The sequence below is a fragment of the Passer domesticus genome, chromosome 10 (genome assembly GCF_036417665.1).
Source record: "Passer domesticus isolate bPasDom1 chromosome 10, bPasDom1.hap1, whole genome shotgun sequence".
Taxonomy (NCBI): Eukaryota; Metazoa; Chordata; class Aves; order Passeriformes; family Passeridae; genus Passer; species Passer domesticus.
This window is the reverse complement of record NC_087483.1, coordinates 5,430,689-5,450,757: the sequence shown is the minus strand read 5'-3', so window position 1 is coordinate 5,450,757 and position 20,069 is coordinate 5,430,689. Positions and strand designations below refer to the sequence as shown.

At 55.0% G+C, this 20,069-nt stretch overlaps 1 long non-coding RNA gene across 1 annotated transcript; it reads left to right on the top strand.

Annotated features, from left to right (window-relative positions):
• Positions 1–18,480: 18,480 nt before the first annotated feature.
• LOC135309270 (uncharacterized) lies at positions 18,481–19,217 on the top strand. The gene is made up of 3 exons (XR_010369588.1): positions 18,481–18,628; positions 18,771–18,926; positions 19,082–19,217. It is a non-coding gene; the product is annotated as an uncharacterized LOC135309270 (long non-coding RNA).
• The last annotated feature ends 852 nt before the right edge of the window (positions 19,218–20,069 follow it).

Here is a 20,069-nt window from a genome sequence, read left to right as displayed (position 1 = left end):
TGACAGTTCGGGCATGTGGCAACAATAGCTTTTGCCTGAGCTTTTGAAAGCTTGAACATTCTGATAAGGGCAGGCACATTTTGATGAAAAAATGAGTGTGACGACTTTGCCTGGGCAAAGATGTCAGGGACATTAGCAGTCTCTATTGCCATGGCTAAGGTGTCTGCTTTCCTGTTCCCTTCTGTAATGAAACCTGGGAGGTCAGTGTGTGACCTCACATGCATTATATAATTAAGGTTGTTTTCTGTGGGAAATTAAGCGTGTTAGTGTAGAAATCAATTGGTATAACTTTGGATTGGCAACCTCTTTGAGAAGAGCATGTTCTGCTCTCATAGCTATGCCAGCAACATAAGCTGAATCTGTGACCAGATTATAAGGTTCGTCTTTGAATTTCTCAAAGGCTCTGACAACAGCTGCTAATTCCGCAATCTGTGGAGATCCCTCCACTATTTTTATGTCAGATTCCCAATTTTGGGTCTTAGGGTCTCTCCATGTCATTACCGACTTGTGGGATGACCCTGAGCCATCCGTAAAGATGGTTAGAGCTTTGAGAGGTGTCCTACTTTGGACTAATTTTGGGGTCAGATGAAATGTTACACCACGATTAAAAAGCTTATGTTTTGGGATATGCACTGAAATTTGGCCTGTATAGCTATCTAAGGCGTACTGGAGACTCTCATTGGTCTGGAGCAAATGTTCCAGGTCCCCAGTGGTCATTGGCAAATATATGCATGTGAACTCACACCCTGCAAGGGAGCGGAGGCGAGTTCTAGCCTTTTTTATTAAATGTGCCATAATTTCTTGGAAGGTGGTAATTGTCTTTGTGGGTTGGTTGTTTGTAAAGATCCACTCCAGGATTAGTAGAGGGTCTCGAAGTTGAGTGTCCCATTGGAAAATCAGTCCATAGAACCTAGGTGCTTTTCCCAGAATGACAAACTGGAAAGGCAGGCTGGGCTCGAAGTGATGGGCTTTGCGTGAAGACAGGGCTTCCTGGACCTTGGTGATGGCATCTTGGGCCTCTGGTGTTAGAGTGCATGGAGAGTCCAGATTCTCCTTGCCCCGAAGAAGGTTGAACAGTGGAGCGAGGTCCTCTGTTGTAATTCCTAGCAGTGGACGTACCCAGTTGATGGATCTGCACAGACTGTGTAAGTCTCTCAGGGTTTTTGGGTCGTCTCGGATGGTGAGCTGCTGGGGTACGATGGTCCTTTCCCGGATCTGGAGTCCAAGGTAAGTCCATGGATTGGTGTACTGTATTTTGTCCTCACGGATCTCGAATCCTGCCTTTTCTATGGTTTCAATAGTCCTTTTAACCGCTTTGTCCAAGTACTTTTTTTCTGGTGCACAGACCAGGATATCGTCCATATAGTGATGGATGATCACATCTGGGAATAGGTTCCGAACAGGAGACAGGATGTGAGCAGCATACCACTGGCATATACTGGGACTGCACTTTAGTCCTTGAGGAAGAAAACGCCAATGATATCTTTTGAGTGGAGCCTCTCTGTTAAGAGAGGGGACGGAGAAGGCAAACCGTGGAGCGTCCTGGGGATGCAGCGGGATGCTGAAGAAACAGTCTTTAATATCAATGATAGCAAGTGTCCAGTCTCTAGGCAGTATCGATGGTGAGGGCAGGCCAGGCTGGAGGGGACCCATGTCCTCGATGACCTCGTTGATTTTGCGAAGATCGTGGAGGAGCCTCCACCTGTCTGTTCTAGGCTTTTGCAGTACGAAGACTGGAGGATTCCAAGGGCTGGTGGTCTCTACGATGTGGCCTTTGGTGAGCTGTTCATCCACAAGGGCATGTAGTGCACGCAGTTTGACTTTAGAGAGGGGCCACTGCTCGATCCAGATCAGGTTATGGCATTTCCAGGTGAGACGAGGAGTGTCTGGCAGTGCGCGCTCCTCAGTGGCCCCAATTAGAAATCCGGACTGGGAATACGTAGGGAGGCTCCCCACTGACATAAAATGTCCCGTCCATACAAGGTGATGGGGGCCCTTACCACGAATGGGTGGATGGTTGCCAACTTGCCTTCAGGCCCTTCAACGAGGATGTTGTTCTTGCTCCGCATGGAAACTGTAGCTCCACCGATCCCTGTAATCATGCCTGCCACAGGTTGTAGATTCCACTGTGCTGGCCATTCTGAGCAAGCGATGATGGTCACGTCTGCACCTGGTAGGTGGACCTTCTCTCCTCTGCAGGTAAGACTGCACTCGATGACAGGCTTACTCGGTCCCACAACTTGTGCCCACATTGCTGTGGGGTTGAGAGGAAGCTGTTCCCTGTGATTCTTAGGGAGTAGAAAGGCCTGTGCGAATGGGGTACCCTTTGGAAGAAAATAAGGTAAGTCTGTGCAGTACACCTGGACAAAGATTTCTTGTCCCGGGTGCACTGTTTGTACTTCTGGAACAAGAAATATTTCCTTTGGGCTATGGAGAGAATCACCTATAATTAGGATGTTAGAAGGACCACCTTTTGGCCCACGTTTGCCTGTGGGAACACGATAAACATTGTCATTTTTAAAGTTAATGGACAGTGCAGTTACCAGTTGCCGGCGGGTTCCCCTCGGTATCGCTCCGTGTGTTGGATCCTCCTCATGTGGTCTGGAATCTCCTGGGATGGTGCGTGACTGGGTCTGGCTGGCCTTTGATTTGGTGTCTTTGCGTGGGGCCCCACCACGCTCCGATGGAAGTTTCCCGGACGTGGCTGATAGTTCTGCTGATTTTGGGGCCTTTGGTGGAAATTGCAAGGGTACCTGGGAGGTGACCTCTCTGGACAGTCCTTTATAAAATGTCCAAAATCTCCACAGTGGTAGCAGCGGACCTGGTCATTAGAAGCTATTACTGCATATGCACTAGAAACTTCTTCTGCAACACCCTTAGTAACTGCTTGGGCCACTGTATCTTCAGTGGACAGGTGGCGTGTGCAGCTTTCCAGCATTTGCTCTATGGTGGGTTCTGTGTCTAAGGGTAAGGCTCTCAGAATTGCTTTACATTTTTCATTTGAATTACTCATGGCAAGTTTACACAACAGTTCTTTTCTTGCCTCTGTGCTCTCTATCTGTTTTTCCAGAGCATCCTTAATTCTATCCACAAATTTGATAAAGCTTTCATCTACTCCTTGTTTAACAGTAGAAAAGTATTGGGTAGGGGTAGCGTCATCTGGGGTAAGGAGTAAGGAGGTTTTTGCTGCTATAGCCACGTCTTGTAGTGTTGCCTTAGGTAAAGTATCAGCTTGGTCAGAGGGTTTCTGCAAATCCCCTTCACCAGCCAGCTGTTCGAGTGTAAAGTTTGACTTATCAGCATCTGCAGCATAGTTATCTGATAATGTTTTTAATTGCTTTTTCCAATGCCTTTCCCAAAGCATGTACTCGGCGGGAGAAAGGAGGCACTGGGAAATATTTTTAATATCGTGGGGTACCAAAACATGTGCTGAGAACGTAGCTTCTAGGAAATTTCTAAAAATATGTGAACTTCTACCATGTTCTTTGGCTGTATTTCTTAACTGCACAAGTTCTTTATTTGTAATAGGTTCCCATGTCTTTCTAGTAGTAGCACCTCCTCTTTTGCCCTTCTTATAATCTACTGGAAAGGCAGTAATTCTCTGACCTAATTGCCAATCCCCTGCCTGCGTCGCTTCCATTTTTATTTTTGCCCACGGATCAATATACTCTATTTCCAAATCAGAATCGCTGTCACTGCTGTCATCAGATGACGAGAAGTGAGAGCTATCAGGCCTTGCCTTCTGTTTCTTACGGCAGGCTGGAGCAACACTTGGCAGAGGTGCGTGTGGCTGGACAGGGTATAAGGCAGCACATGGCAGAACGTGGCTACAGGGAGGCAACAGGGCTGGAGTGGCGGTACAATGCGTGGCACAACAGGCACAGGACTGGGGGGCGTGGGGAGGGAGGGCAGAACTGAAGGAAGTCTGGGGGGTCCTGACCGGGGGTCCCTGAGGGTGGGTGTGTGGTTGCAGAGAGTGGGCATGGGAGCAGGGGAGGTGCGGGATGGAGGAGGTGGCGGGACTGGAGGAGGGTGCCACGGATACAGGGAGGCTTGGGTCTGGGGCGGATACGCGGGCAAGAACGATTCTGGCAGCAGGCAAAGACACAGTGGTGGGGGGGGGGGCGGGATACGCAGGCGGGCTGATCCCCTGCCGCAGCAGGGATGGTGCCGGGGGCAGGGAAAGACGTGAGGGTGGAGTGGGAAGCGAGGGCGGGAGGGGCGGGAGAGGGAGTGGGGGGGGCCACGGCAGGGACAGGAGGGTCGGCAAAGGGAGTGGGAGGGGGCCCGGCGGGGCCGGGGGGAGCAGCGGGAGGGGTGGGGTTTGGGTCAGTCCCGGCGGGAACTGGCGCAGATGCTCTCGGAGATAACACAGAGCAAGGAGGCGCGCAGGGTGTGGCTCCCGAGGGGCAGGCGGGGGGATAGAGGGGGTGGGCAGGGGCCGTGGGCGCAGCGGGGTCGGGGGATGCGGCGCAGACGGCAGGACGCTAAAACCCAGAGGAGTACTGGAATCCAGGGTGGAGGGAGTGTTTTCTGCTCGATTAGCATTTGAAAGAAAGACATCTGTTGAGTCAGATAAGAGCTTCCCGTTTTGTTCAACAGAAGTTAGCCCTGAAGTTACTATCTTTTTGTTAGTTTTTTCTACAGCTTTAATGATAGCGTGAAATATAGGTAAAAACCGGGTTACAGAAAAGTCTTGGTTAGTTTGAAACTTATATATCGTGGTCCCAATTGTGTCCCAAAAGGAGTCCAAGGTAATAGTCTGTGTATTAGTATCTGGGAAGTGGCAGAGAATCCACTTTATAAATTTTTTCAGGTTAGTTTTTGAAAGGTTACCTTTAGAAAAAGAAAAGTTGTTAGAAGATAGGATTTCTAGGATTAGTAAATATAAATCTCTCTTGTTCTGGGATCGCTTAAATGTACTAAGCTTTGATGTTCCCGTGTTCCCGTTCCCCACCAGCAGAAAAAGGAGAAAAAAAAGAAAAAAACCCCAAAAAAAAGGACCCAAGGAAAAAAGTATTTTGTGCGCAAGAAAGGCTGTTTTAAACTTACACCTCTTCAGCCAGTTGTGGGTCAAAGTTCTGCTGGGGGTCGTCTGCTTGTCAGCCTCCACGGACACTCACATGCCCAGGTGTCGGTGTGCGGGTCGGCTGGCCTCCTTTTCAGAAGAGTCCTTCTAAAACGAAGAGCTTCTTCTTCCAGGATTTCTAGCGCGGAGGCAGTGACAATTTCAAGAAGAAATGCTGCTCCTCTGAGATGCCAGGTCCGGCATTCAGTTCCGCGGCCAGAATATCGCGGCGGTTCAGATGTCGGTCCAGGGGCCCCTCGCTGTTCGGGCGTCAGCTATGGCCGGGCCATTACCCTCAGGGCAGAAGCCCAGCGGGGAATGCCGGCCGGCCAGGATAGCTCAGCGCGGGGCGGGCTCAGGCAACCTAGGCAAGCTATAGTGATTTGCAGCCAGCTCTTTTGTGATTTCAGCTCTTTCAGCTTGCCTGTGCCGCCGCCCTAGGTGCCGCCGCAGCAGACGCAGAGAGGGAGAAGTGCTGTATGGGTTCCGCAGGGTTCTTTTATTCGGGTCTCCGCGAAGGGTCCAGTGACAGCTCTTCTCTCGAACCGGGCAGAATTAGGGGTTTTTATACCTTACAGGGGTTTTGAAAACTGTCCAATAGTAAGGGTCAGGGGAAAGTGACCTATGGGTTTACAGGGAGATAAACAGGGTCCGAGAGACGGAAGAGAGGGGCTTCTAAAGCCTTAGTCATGCTGACTTGGTATTTCGTCGCTCTCAGGCCTCTGATCGCCAAGGAGGCCATGCAGGCCCTGTGCCTGCTACAGTCCTCCAGTGGAACCAAAGCCTCGTTCTCCCCTCAACATTAATTGACGAGGGGGCAATGTTTTAGCAATCTGCTCCACTGGAACCAATTGGGCTATCCTCTGCCCTTTCTCAATTCGTATTGGTGGAAAAGGAATATGTACCGTGACACAAATTTCCCCCGTATAATCAGCATCTATTACTCCAGTTAAAACAAATAATCCCGTCATGGTGGCCGATGATCGTCCCAGAAGCAAAGCTCCCATAGCTTGTCCATCAATGATGATTGGTCCCTTTATTCCAGTCGGCACCTTTCCCAGTTGGGTGGTCATCAGTGTTACCGCTACTGAGGCTGCCACATCCAGCCCGAGGCTCCCGGCAGTGGCTGGCTGGAGTGCAGCTGGGCTGAGGTGTTGACAGCGGCTACTTGTGTCTGGGCGCGGTGGCTGTTGAACGCACTCGTCTTTATGTTTCCCGAGCGGTGTCGGCAAGCTCCGGTGCTGTGGGTATCCGAGTGACAACTCTGGCACCAGACGCTAGCTGTCTGACAGGCTCATCGTGTATGTCCCATGCCTCCGCACCGGTAACATTTAAATCGGCCAAGAGATGGAGCCCGTGGCTTATTTGTTGCCACCGCTTGTAGGGGTGCAAGAGCAGCTAATACCTGACTCTGAAGCTGCCGCTTGTTTTTGTAATCCTACTCCTAACTCCTTAATAGCTTCTACTAACATCGCTTGATTCCCTATGGGCATATTTGCCAATTGTTGTAACGCTTCTTCTATAGACCAATTAGCTCCTAGGGTATTTAATACGTTCCTCGTAGCCTGGTTACTATTCTGGAGTGCACATTGTTGCAGTAAAGCACCTGTCATAAAGTCGGGGATTCCCGCCCATTCAATAGCAGCGGCTGCCTTATCTATAAAAGATCCAAATGATTCATCTCTTCCTTGCTTTATTCCCGTATAAGAGGGGACCCCGCCTGGCTTTTTTATCCTGTCTATGGCCAGCCGTACTAAGCGCATAGCCTCCCGACATTTTTCAGGACCAATTAACGCTTGCGCTTCTGTACAAAGAAAAGGTCCTGAACACATTAGCTCATCCAGGGTTATTCCGTGTAACGGGTCGCCTTGCTGCCGTTGTGTCGCTACACATTCCTGGCAAAGTGCCTGCCAGTGTGCATTAAACAAGAGCTGCTGATGCTGAGTGAAGAAAAGCTTCGCTACTCCTTTGCAATCAGCTGCCAGTAATACCTGACTCCCCCAGATATAATCAAGCATCTGCTTTGTGGGCTCACCGGTCACCCCAAACTGACTAACTGTGGACCGTAATTGTGACAGCAGCTTCCAGTCCAACGCTGTAATTGTGGCTTCACACCCACCCTCCGCCAAAGGCAAAAATACTGCCGGACAAGCAACCTCCATTGCTGCAGCTATAGCTCCACTATCCCCCGAATCCATGATCTCTTTTGCTACCGCCACCCATGCTTTCCTTCGTTCCCTTGCAATGGCCCCCGCTAGGTCACTTTTTGCCCCAGGGATCGGCTCATTACAAGGAGGAGGAGACGGAGGGTCTGGCCATGGCACAGGCGGTGCGGACGGTGCTGTTACAGTACCCGCGGGGGGTGAGCTGCTGCTTGAAGAAGGAGCCGCTGTTGGTGGCAAAATGACTGTAGATGTGGTAGGGGGTAACGGACAGTCGGAGCAGTCCCCATGACTCTTATTCTTATCATATGCTACGCTAGCTTGCTGCGCAGCTTTCTTTTCTACCTGATGTTGTAATAACTCATTGTGCACGACTCACCATAGCTTTCCTAACTTCCTTGCAGTTTTATCCTCATCTATAGCTGCCTCCCACAGCTTGTCGCCGAACTTACGCCATTCTGTTAATTCATGTACTGTATGGGGATTTTGAAAATACCTTTGTGCATGCCTGTAAGTTAACAACTGTGGGAGCTCATTCTGCAAGTCTATGTCCTTAACCTGACGCTTTTTTAAAAAGCAATTAAATAAATCATATGCTGCTTGCCTTTCCATTTCCTTTTTTGAGAACGTCAATGCTCTTGCAGCCCTTCAAGGTCTCGGCAGCACGTATCGGCTGGGCTCTTCTATAAGGTCACCCAGGGCGCGGCACCTTTCGCTTTCGCAGGGGTGATTATTCGCCATCCTTGCTGCTATAGGACCCAAACTCGTTCACTGACCCACCATGGTTGCCACTACTGGTATCACATCTGAGGTCACCATGGTTGAGATCAGCAGAAGAAATGCGGCACTGAATATGAGTGATCATCAAATCTCAGAACTTTATTGATAGGCACACACATTTATATTGGTGTTAATGAGGCTAATATTGCAAAAGGCGAGCTCATTATTGGTTAGTTACTCATCAGCTAACGACGCCTACCTTAGCATTCTTGTGACTACTATGTTGCAGCTGTTCTCATCTTTTCTTCATATTTCTAACTAACGACCCTCTCCCCCATCCTGATGTAGACCAAGGGCACAGTGCCCTTGCCTGATTTAGACACTGACTGCTGGCTCCTATACCTATCTCCTTCTTCTTTAACTAACGGTATTATTTCAGTGTGACCTTTGTCAGCTAGCCAGCTGTTCACAAAATCCTCCACAATGCTGAGACCTCCTCTCTCTCTCTCTCCTCCTCCTTCTCTCCAAGCTGAACAAGCCAGTTGACCTCAGCTGTTCCTCATACCGCTTCCCCTCCTGTCCCCTCATCATCTTCATTCCCCTCTTTGGATGCTCCCTGCTGCCTTTATATCCTTATGATACATTCAGAGAGGTTGCTGCTCTTTTCTCCCTGCATCTCATGACCCAGCTGTACTGTATGCTGTGCATGACACCATCCTGGGGGATCCAGCACTAACAGTAGCAGTGCTATTTGTTTACATGGGGAAATATTTCCTGCTGAAAAGGAGCCAGGCTTTCACTCATTCACATGGCAGTTAGCTTGCATCATACATTCTTGAGATAAGGTTCCTTGCTGGAAATTATTTTTCCCTTAATCATTTCTCTGCCTTGGATGTGAAAACTGTGCTTTTTGTTCATTCCTTCCTATATAAAACCTTTGGGATCCTTTGAACCCTTCAGAGCAATCCCAAGGGCCTTGCCTTGGAAGAATATACCAGAGTCTCCACCTAGGCTGAAAGAGAAAACTTCCCCATGGAGCCTTGCAACACAATGATCCACTCCAGTTCCTTTCCCTACATGTCCCAAAGTCTCCTGGTTTTCCTTTCCCTGTTTCCTCACTGATTGTGGTACCCCTGGTGGCCAGCCCTGTCTTCCCTGTAGGCCAGTGCCCTTTGCCCTGCCCTTGGTGCTGCCCCTGTGTCCCACTGGCCCCTACTTAACCTTGTGCAGACCCCATGGCCAGGCCTTTGTCCCTGATCCCTTTGGCATGGTGGATGCAATAAACCTTCACTGGAATACATCAAACAAAGACCCCTCCTGTCTTTCCTCTGCTGAGCTATGTGAGGTGTGCGTGTGTGCATGGACTATGAATGGCTGTTCTTGTGGCCCTGCTCCAAGCGGCTTCTGAAGGAGATGCTTCGAAGGAGGTGGCAGCACTTCTACCATCCTGCCACATGGAAACAAGAACCTTGCTGTGTGATTGCCCAAAGCTCTAGAGATCTGTTGTTGTGTGAATGGAACTGTGAAAGCTGTTATGAATAGAAAATTGTATTTTTTTTAAGTTTCAGAGTTAAAAAAACCAAGTCAGACCGGGTCAGACTCCTTTGGTTTCGCTGCCGAAGAAAAGCCCCTAATCACCCGTTAATGGCGGGTGATTAACTGATTGTTTCCCTGATGCTGGCCACTTGCCAGGACAGACCCCTCCGAGGTAAAGAAAATAGGAGTGACATCGGAGCCAGTATGCAAATAAGAAATGCAGTGCACCTTGGGTTTTTACAGTTTTAAAGTTTTTACAAGAAAAACCCCTAAAATCAGGAGCCAACAAGTGACTTAAGTGACGTTTAAGGATGGGAGCATATTCCCGTACCTGCTTGGACCTTTTTATTTCTCACCCTAACCTGAAAAGAAACTGATTAAAGAGACCCCCCAGGTTTTTAAACAAACAAACCAAGGACTCAACGACTCCCGTGAGGACAGAGTCCCCAGTTCTGTCTGCAGACCAGCGGACAAAGCTGCATCATCCTCCTCCTTTGTGCCACGCCTGGGAGCAACGGCGGCGAGGGCGCAACCCGTCGATTTCTCCCTACCTGAGCTGATACTTCTTAATAAAGGCATTAAAAAGGAGGAAGATCTCCTGCCCACTTATTTCAAAAGCATGTTCTGTAAGGTCTGAAGTCTGGAGTCAGTCCATGTAAAGTCTGTACGCAGGCGTGCCAGCCTGCACCCCACATGCCGCTCCCTTGCCAGAGGCGGCGCAGGCTCTTCTCCAGGCTGCTGTGGGCCCGAGCCAGGTGCCCATGGAGCCCTGGCGCGGCGGGGCTGCGGGGCGGCCCCGCGGCTCCCCAGGCAGCGGCCGGCCCTCTGCCCCCTGCGGAGCCCGGCGCCAGCGGCTGCTGGCCGCGCCTCAGGGCTGTGCGGGCAGGGGAGGCCGGGGCTGGGCGCAGGGAGCGCCCGCCACAGGGGCTGAGCCCGCGCCAAGCCTTCCCTGCTGCCGCTCTCTGCAGCTGGCAGAGGACACGAGCCGAGCGGCCGAGCAGCTGCGCCGGGCCCTGCGCTACCTGGAGAGCCCACAGGAGCCCCTGCGAGAGGCGGCCATCAGGTTCATGGGTGAGCCACGAGGCCGGGCTCCCTCCCCGGCCCGCCGCAGCTCGGCCCCAGCCCCGCCCGCTGCCCCGGCAGCGCCATCCGGGCCCGGCGCCGTGGAGCCCCGCCTGGCCCGGGCGCTGCTGCCGCCCTCAGGCCGCCCTGCCAGCTGAGAAATGCTCCTTGGGCCTTGGCCTTGGTCAACAGCCCCTGGGCTCAGCTCCTCTGCAGCTCAGCACAAACACTGTCCGCCCCAGCTCCTGGTTTCTGGAGGAGCAGCCCTGGGAACTGGTTTTGTTCCCTCAGTGGCACAACATCCCTGTTCTCACACTGCCAAAGAAAGCTGTTGATGCCAAGTGCGGCCAGGAGGAATCATTGCTGGGACTGAAGCCCCTCTCTTGGGGCCCTACAAACAGCGCTGCAAAAGGAGCCCCTTGGAGCTCTCCTAGGCCAGCGACTCCCTCTGAGTGGGGCCTCTCCCAGCCGGGAACTCTCCCGTTTGCTGCACTCGGGGATCCTGAACAACGACGGAGCCTGGGCCGATCCCCCCACTCCTCCAGGCTCAACCCTTCACCCACTGGGGAGATGCCAAAGCATCCACAGGGAGTATTTCTTCCCCTCAGGGGAATTTCTCACAGGTGCCTTGCACTGACTCTTTGTGTCTGTGTGCACACAGGAGTGCCTGTGCTGGGGAAAAGTGACAGAAATGATGCTCTTGGAGGAGTTGGAGTGCCTTTGATAGCTGAGTCAGTCAGACCTGTAAGTGAGGTTAAGTCATGAGGAATAACCTAAGTTAAATGTTGTTAAGAGTTGTTTTTCTGCTAAGTAGTTATGTTTAATATAAGTTATAAGCTGAGTTAAATACTGTTAAATGTTATTTCTTTGTTAAATTGCAAAGTCATAGGTCATAGGTTAAATACTGATAAGCTCTGTTCTTTTGCTAAATTGTGAAGTTGAAGGTATCAGTTAAGGTTAAGGTGGAAGTTAAGGTTAAGTTATAAGTTAAGTCCTGTTAAGTTTGAGCTCTGTTAAGCTTTTGGGCCACATTCCTTTTATCCTTGCCCTCACTGTCCTTGTGTCACACACACACACACACACACACACACACACACACAGGGGCGGTTTTCGGTTCCTTTCTGGTTTGATTGCCTGGATTTTGTTTGGTTTTGTTGTTGCTTTGTTTCCTTCGTGTGCTTGAAGTGTCCAGTCAGGAGCAGAGTGACTCTTGCCAAGGAATTTTGTGGTGCTGTCACTTAATATTAAATCTGGTTGTTGCTGATCCCTTGCTGGGGATTTTTTCAGCGCTCTCAAGCACTTGTTCGTAACAGGGTGAAGGAGCCCTGGCCCAGGCTCTGGCCCTGGGGGACACGGGGACACTGCCGGGGGGTCCCTGTCCCCCTGTCCCACCCCCCAGGGCCCCGGCCTCCCGTCCCCGTGTCAGGCTCTGGGGTCGATCTCGTGGAACATCCTCTGGGGGAGGCTGCGGCGCTGGGGACGGGGGGACCCGGGGGGACAGGGGACCCCGCTGTGCACAAGCAGCGTTGGACTGCTCTGGGGGGAGCTGTGAGGGGGGCTGGGGCAGAGTGACCTCCCCAGTGACCTCACACAGCCCCTGTGATGTCACACAGCCCCTGCGATGTCACACAGCCCATTGTGATGCCACAGCCCATATTGTGATGTCACAGATAATGTTGTGATGTCACACAACCTACCCTGGGATGTCACACAGCCATTCTGTGATGTCACATCCCCTCTGTGATGTCACACAGATACCCTGTGATGGCAGAATCCATTCTATGATGTCACAACCTATGATGTCACAGAGCCTACTCTATGATGTCACAGACAACTCAGTGATGACACACACAACTGCTCTGTGATGTCACAAAGCCCCTTCATGATATCACAGGGCCAGTGCTGGGATACCATTCTGTGATATAAATCTGCACTGTGATGTCACAGAAGAAGATTTGGTGATGTCACAAAGTCACCATGTGATGTCACCGTCTGTTCTGTGATGTCACACCTGGCTCTGTGAAGTTGCTCAGTCACCCAGTGATGTCACAACCCACTCGCTGATGTCACAGAGCCACCTTCCATGATGGCAGAGGCTACTCCATGGCCTCACATCCTACTCTGTGATGTCACAACCCCCTCCATGATGTTACACAATCCTCTCTGTGATGCCATACTGACACTCTGTAATGTCACAGCACACAGTTTCACATCACAGCCTGCTCTATGATGTCATACTGCCGTGCCATGATGTCACAGCCTGCTCTGTGATGTCACACAGAATCCCTTCTATTATGCTGTTGCTACTCAATGACCTCACACAAGAAACTCTGTGATGTCACAGCCCAACCTATGACCTCACACAGCCCACTCTGTGCTGTCACACAGCCCCTTGCTGACATCACAGCTGCTCTGTGCCTCTAGGACACAGCCACAGAGGTGCTGCTGTGACACAGCCCCCTCTGGGACATCCCCCAGCCCCTGCCAGTGCTGAGCCCCTGTCAGCTCTGTCTGTGCCCTGCTGGTGTCCCTGAGCTGCCCTGGCAGTGCCCCAGCCCTGCTGGGCTGTGCCCAGGAGCTGCTCCTGGCCAGAGCTGTCTCTCTGCAGCGCTGCCCTTGCCAGGAGCTGCCTCTGGGCCAGGAGCCCGGCCCAGCTCAGCAGCACAGACAGAGCACAAGGACTTTAATGACCCCCTGGGGCTTTGGTGCTCTTTGCATCAGACTCAGTCCCTCAGAGTATCCTCAAAGAACTTCTCAAGAACTCCAAATCAGATTCAAATTTCAAACTTTCTTTAACTTCTAATGGGTCCCAAGGAGGGACACAACTCATGTGAATGTGTCCCCAGGTTCCAGGTAGAGCAGAACACTGGAGGCAGTGATGACAGGTGGAAACAAGCAAGGGAAAGGTGTCTCTGGTGCTGAGTAAACCTGGATGTGTTTCAGGAATGCAAAGGGCCAAGGCCTGAGCCCCAGCCCCTATCAAGGCAGATCCTGTCCCTTCCTCCTTGCTCAGGGCTCTTCCCGGGATGGGCTCTGGCATGTGGGGATGTGCAATGCCAAGGGCAGGACCATGGGGCGGCCCCTGCCAGGCTGCTGAGCAGAGACAAGGAGGCAATGAGGCCCCAGGGCTGCAAGGGTCACTTGTCCTCTCATGGCCTCAGGCCCAGGGCCCAGTATTCAGTGTCTGCACCTTCAGCGAGGGTAGGGGGCCAGCAGGGGCTGTTGTCTGGGTGCTGCCGATAAAGGGCAGGGGGCAGTCGCAGGGCTGGCACCCAGCCCGGGCCCTGGTGGCTCCCCAGGCCATGGTGCCGTGACCGCGGCCCTCCTGTCACGGAGCTCTGAGCCCACAGAGCTGCTGCCACCATGGCGAGGGCGCCCGCGTCTCCTCCCGCGGGGCTGCGCAGTCGCTGCTGCCCCGGCAGCTTTTGACCCCACAGAAACAGCAGCAGAGCCTGCTCAGGAACGTGCTCAAGAAGAGCAAGTCTACTTTCAGCACTTCCATTGGCTGCTCCTTTAGGGTGATCCCACCACACTCAGAGACACAGAACACCTTCTCCTTCTCCTTTGAGAATTATGTCTGTCCTTTGCACTTTCGCAATGCTCCAGATATTAGCTGCTGGCCTCAGCTAGACATATAAACAATGCTGCATTAAACTTTAAACTCGCCTGGTTTTTTATGCAAGGATGCATGAAAAACACACAGAAAAGTCCAAGGAGACATGCGAGTGGCTCTGTAGAGTCTCTCTGTCCTGTGAAATTCAGTAGCTGTTGGTGCTTTTGTACTGCAGCTAATCCCAGCTATGGAAAAAATCATTCCAGGAAAGAGCAACATCATCTGACAGAGACCAAGAATTGCCAGCAGTTGCTCCAGGTGCTGCTGCCAACAGCCCCTGCAGGGAGGAGCACAGCCCCCAGTGCACGTGGGCTTTGGCTCCCTGTGGCACAGAAGCCCCCCGGGGCACAGGTCTCTGGGGCAGGAGAGGGGCAGCAGCGCTGCCAGGGCTCGGGGGGTGGCAGCTCTGCTTGGGCGGGGACTCTGCCACACCTGCTGATGGCAGCGCTGCCCGGGCCCCAGGGCTCAGAGCAGCATTGGTGCCCTGGCCCACACGTTCCCTGTGCCTGTCACAGCCGCGGCTTTAGGATGGCCAGCAGCCGGGACGTGTCCCAAGGAGGCCGTGCCAGCTTCCGTGGAAGGCCCCGTGCCCTTGCCAGCGCGGCTGCCTCGGAAGCCCTGGGGGCTCCTTCTGCTGCCCTGAGCCCGCAGAGCAGGGCAGCGCTTGCTGGTGGGCTGGGCTCTTCCTAAAGATCCTGTCGGGCTGCCTTAGACACTTGGGGCCAGGGATTCCTGCCAACCGGGGCCACTTTGGGTGGGCTGGGGGCGGCCCCAGGGCAGGTGGCAGTGTGTGCAAGGGCCCTTTGTGACACGCTGCAGCATGGTCACCGTGGCATGGAAGGGAACTGGGTATCCAAGGGCCTTTGTGACACGTGCTGACATAGGAGCTGGAAGTGATAAGAACACTCCAGAGTTCTCTGAGCACGCGACGGGACAGAGCAGTGCTGTGAGGAGCCCCCGCACAGTGCACTTGTTCTTGTCTGACCCGGAGCTTTTCTGAGGCGTTGTTCCTGCAGCTGACCTCGAGGCCAGAGCACAGGACCTGGTGACCCGTGGCCTTCTGAGGCTTCTGTTTGGCAGTGCCCTCGAGGGCAGAGCTTGGGACTTGGTGCCCTGGACCTTTTCCAAGGCCTCTATCCTGCAACTAGCTCCTACTAGTCACTGACATGGAGCAGAGACCCCCGAGAGTACCCAAGATGGCCTGTTTGGAGGAGGAGAAAGAAGGCCCTGGAGCTGCCCCAGCAGAGCAGACTGAAGTGGTGGTGCCGCTCCATCCACCACAGGAGGGTGAGTGGCAGAGCTGGGCCGTAGGACTGGAGCCTGCAGCCAGCTTGGTCCCACCCCTTGCCATCCCATGGCATCCCATGGCATCCCATGGCATCCCATGGCATCCCATGGCATCCCATCCCATCCCATGGCATCCCATCCCATCCCATCCCATCCCATCCCATCCCATCCCATCCCATCCCACCCCCTGGGGACATGCCCATGGACAGGTTGGAAGAGGGCCCAGGTAGACACCCCGCAGTGGCCGTGCTCCATCCCCCTGGGGCATCCCGGGGCTCTCCCTGCCTGGGGAGCGCAGGGCTGGGCTGTGTTCTCCGGCCTCTCCCGCAGCCCCTCAGCTCTGGCTGCGCTCGCTCTTTGCCAGATGCAGCTGTGGAGCGCACACAGGAGCAGCAATCCAGCCGTGGCCGCTTCCGCAGAACAGCGCAGGTACCTGCAGCCATGCCCACCTGGGCTGGGCCTGCTGTCCCTGCTCAGCCGAGCACCGTGTGTGGAGCACTCCATGGAACATCCCTGGCTTCTTGCCCTTCTCCTACAGCTCGTTTGCGACTTCATCAAGAGTGTTCGGCAGGAAGAGGCCAGGGCTATGGGCGCTGGGCTCAGGGCACACTCAGAGGTCCTCAAATATGAGACCAGTGCCGCCCTGCTAGATTTGCTTGTGGAGAACGGAAGCCACGTCTGCTGGTGCCTGTGAGCCTTTGAGGCCATGGCATTGCGGTGGGAATGGAAGCACTTCTCTGGAGAAGTTGGGGACATTGCTCCCTCTGGCAGCTTTCCAAGTTTCCATGTGCCTTCTCCAGGTGCCCGCCATGGTGAGGTACATCCACCAGTGGCTCCTGGCCAATGATTCCGCCGAACACAGGATGGACAAACCCTGGTGAATCTCACCAAAGCGCACCCAGATGATGCAGTAATGACGCTGCTGCGTGTGGCCCCGTCCTGTGACAGGTATGGAGCCCACCAGGCCAGAGGGCTCAGGGCTCCCCAGCCCATCACCCTGCACAGCCTGTCCCAGGTGTCCGAAGAACAGAGAGTTCCAGGGATTTTTGGCTGCTCCCTTTCCCAGCCCTCTGGCATGTTCCTTTCCCAGCCCTTCCCCTGAGCCTGCTGCCATGCTCCCTTGACACCCCACAGGGGTCAGTGCTGCAGGGCTGGGCTGCCTGAGTGCTGCTGGCCAGGGGCAGTGGGCAGAGGCAGAGCCAGCAGTCAGCCTGGGCCCTTAGAGATGCCCAGGCCACAGTGCTGTGTCTGAGACCCGCCTGAGACAGAGCTCTAATCCTGCAGAGCTGCTTGGACCATGTGGAAAACCATCATGGGCTCAAGCAGGACTGCGGAGCTGGCACAGCTGGTACTCCTGGATGTGCTGGGGAACTGGCCGGAGCACAGCACGTGCACCTCCGATGGGGACAAAACGGGTGTCTTTGCCCTGGCTGTGAGTTTCTGCAAGTGGCCTTTGCTGGCCCCAAGGCTGCCTCTCCAGCAGCTCTCCAGCCTCCTTCCCCCACTGCATCTCCCTGCCTCAGGCGCTGGCCTGAAACCTGGCCCAGGGGCAGCTTCAGGGCCACCAGGCCCCCTGCTCCCCCTGCGTCTCTCCGGGCCTCTCCCTGCCATGCTCGGGCCCTGCCACACGGACACCTCGGCACTGAGCGCTCTCTCTGGGCCTTTGTCCTTTGCAGGCAACTCTGGTGATGTGGAAGATCCTCCAGGTGCCCTGTATCCCCCATATAATGAAGGTGTATTTCCCATGCCTGTTTGTGCACCTGCTCTTCCAAGTGTTCTTCAGCATTCTGGATATGCCAGAGGAGGTGGATACCTTCTGGAATGGATGCCAGGAAGAACACGGCCTTGCCACCAGCCCCAACAGGTGCTCCATCCTAGAGATCCTGTCCCTGCCACGTGGCCTGGGAAGGAGCCAGTGCTCCCAGTGTGACCTGGGCTTTGCTCTGCACACAGCTTTGCAGTGCAGACCCTGAAGTCCCTGCTCTGCCTTCTCTGCTGTGAGGATGTGGTGGTGGCAATGGAACGCAAGGGTGCCTGGGACACACTGGTCTGTGCTGACACCCACCACTATGCCGTGGGTCTGCTGGCCAGGTGAGACCCCCTTCTCCCCATTGCTCCAGCCACTTGTGCTCTGTGCCCAGGGTGCCCCACACAGTCCCTGTGGCTGTGGGCCAGAGGCCCTTGTCACTGAGGGATGGCCACGCAGACTGGAAAAGGCTGGGAGAGGAGGCTGATCTGGAGCAACCAACTCCCAAATGGCCCAGGGCCCCTTGCTGGGAGGGTGGTGAGGAAAGATGAGAACTGTGTGCGTCACTCCTGGCAGAGGTTTGCCCCACTGGCTCAGGGTCTTGTTTCCTTTTTCCTCTTGGCAGAGAAATTCGCCAGTCATCCATACACGTTTTTTGTGGGATTGCATTCTACCTGCTCAGCCTGCTCAGCAAAGAGATGCCGTACTGGGATTTCCCTGCCCTGGCATTCCTTGTGGAGGTGAGCCTGAAGGCCAGCGCTGCCTCGCTGAGCTGCCTCCCAGCTCTCTGCCCTCTCGTAGCCGCAGCTGCCTGGGACGGTGCCCGTGCCCTGTGCTGCTGCCTGGGCCCAGCCCTGTGCGGTTCCGGACTCCTGCTGGCCGGGTGCCCTGGCACTGCCCTGTGCCTTTCAGGTCCTCGAGTGCCTGGACTTGAGGGAATGCAGCGACAGCGTTCTGGAGATCATGTCAAAGAACCTGCGGAGCGAGGATGGGGAGAGACGTCACTTGGCACTCCAAGGCCTCATGGTGCTGGGCAAGAATCCCTTGATGGTGAGAAGGGGGCAGTGGCTGAAGCCCTGCCGGCAGCGTGGGGCTGGAAAACGCAGTCACTTGGGCTTGGCTGGGCTTTGGCACCGGGGCAGCTGCTCCCAGCTCTCCTGACTCCCGCTTCAGCTGCCTGAGTGCTTCGGGACAGGCTTTGGCCTCTAGGCCCTGCTGCAGCAGGGTGGCATTTCACAAACTTGTGTTCCACACAGGCCGAAAAAATGTGGAGCCTGACTGAAAGTCTTGTGGAGCTTCTGCAGGAAAATGATAGCGACGTGATCAGGATGACCATTCTCCTACTCTGATATTTATTCCTGGATAATGGTACCCCAATACCCAGCTCCCTCGCCCTGCAGCTGGCTGAGGCGCTCCTGCCACTCTTTGACCGTGTAAGGCTCTGTGCCCACAGCCACGGCCACTGGCTGCTGCTCGGGCACCATCTCCACTTGGTGCCCTGTGGAGATGCAGGCCTGTGCCCTGCTGGGCCCGAAGCAGCTGATGCCGAGCTCTTTTGTTCTTGCTTTCCTACAGGATGATAGCCAGGTGCAGCTGAGCTCCATGATGGTCTTTCAAGAGATGCTGGAGTTATTATCGGAAGATGGAAAACATGCCCTGAAGTCACCCGTGCACCACAGCCTGCTGCCACTCTACTTCCACTGCCATGAAGAGAATCAGATTGTTGCTGAGGTGAGGACTTGTGGCTGGCTGCTGTCTCCCTGGCAGGGCGTTGGGCTGCCTCCTGTCCTGGCGCCTTGCAGGCTGCAGCCTCCCCCAGGCTGTGGCACTGGGATGCTCCTGTGCCCTGGGCTGTGGGGCCATCTCCACGTTTCTGCTGCTCTCAGTATTCTCGGGAAACGCTGCTTTGTGCAGCCAAGTTCCTGAAGAGGAGGGACATCAAAAAGCTGGTGAAGGAGGCGAAAATGTGGAAGTTCAGCAAGTGCCTGGTAAGGACGACAGAGAATCCCCAGCCTCAGCCTGGAGAAGGCCCCTGATAACGGTGCTCAGTGTGCGGGGCTGGCAGCTGTGCCCCTGCCCGCTGCTGCACCCAGTGGCTGCGCGGACTCTTCTCCAGGCTGCTGTGGGCCCGAGCCGGGTGCCCATGGAGCCCCGGTGCGGCAGGGCTGCGGGGCGGCCCCGCAGATCCCCGGGCAGCAGCCGGCCCTCTGCCCCCTGCGGAGCCCGGTGCCAGCGGCTGCTGGCCGCGCCTCAGGGCTGTGCGGGTAGGGGAGGCCGGGGCTGGGCGCAGGGAGCGTCCGCCACAGGGGCTGAGCCCGCGCCAAGCCTTCCCTGCTGCCGCTCTCTGCAGCTGTCAGAGGACACGAGCCAAGCGGCTCTCTGCAGCTGCGTCGGTCCCTGCGTTACCTGGAGAGCCCCCAGGAGCCCCTGCGAGAGGCGGCCATCAGGTTCATGGGTGAGCCACGAGGCCGGGCTCCCTCCCCGGCCCGCCGCAGCTCGGCCCCAGCCCCGCCCGCTGCCCCGGCAGCGCCATCCGGGCCCGGCGCCGTGGAGCCCCGCCTGGCCCGGGCGCTGCTGCCGCCCTCTGGCAGCCGTGCCCTTGGGCGGCAGCGTGCGGCAAGGGCCCGGGCTGAGCCCTGCCGGGCCAGCAGGGCGTGTGGCCGCAGCGCTGGCAGCGCCGCTGGCAGGGAGCTGTGCCGCTGCCGCCGTGACAGGCTCTGTGTTCACAGGGATGGCCGGGCCCGGCGCATGAGGGGGCAGCCAGGAGAGGACCTGATGATCTACACTGGTGAGTGAGGGCAGCGGGCTGACAGCAAGAGTTGGCGGGTGAAGACCTGCAAGCCCTGCCCGGTTGTGGAGGGCTCTGCTCCCTGT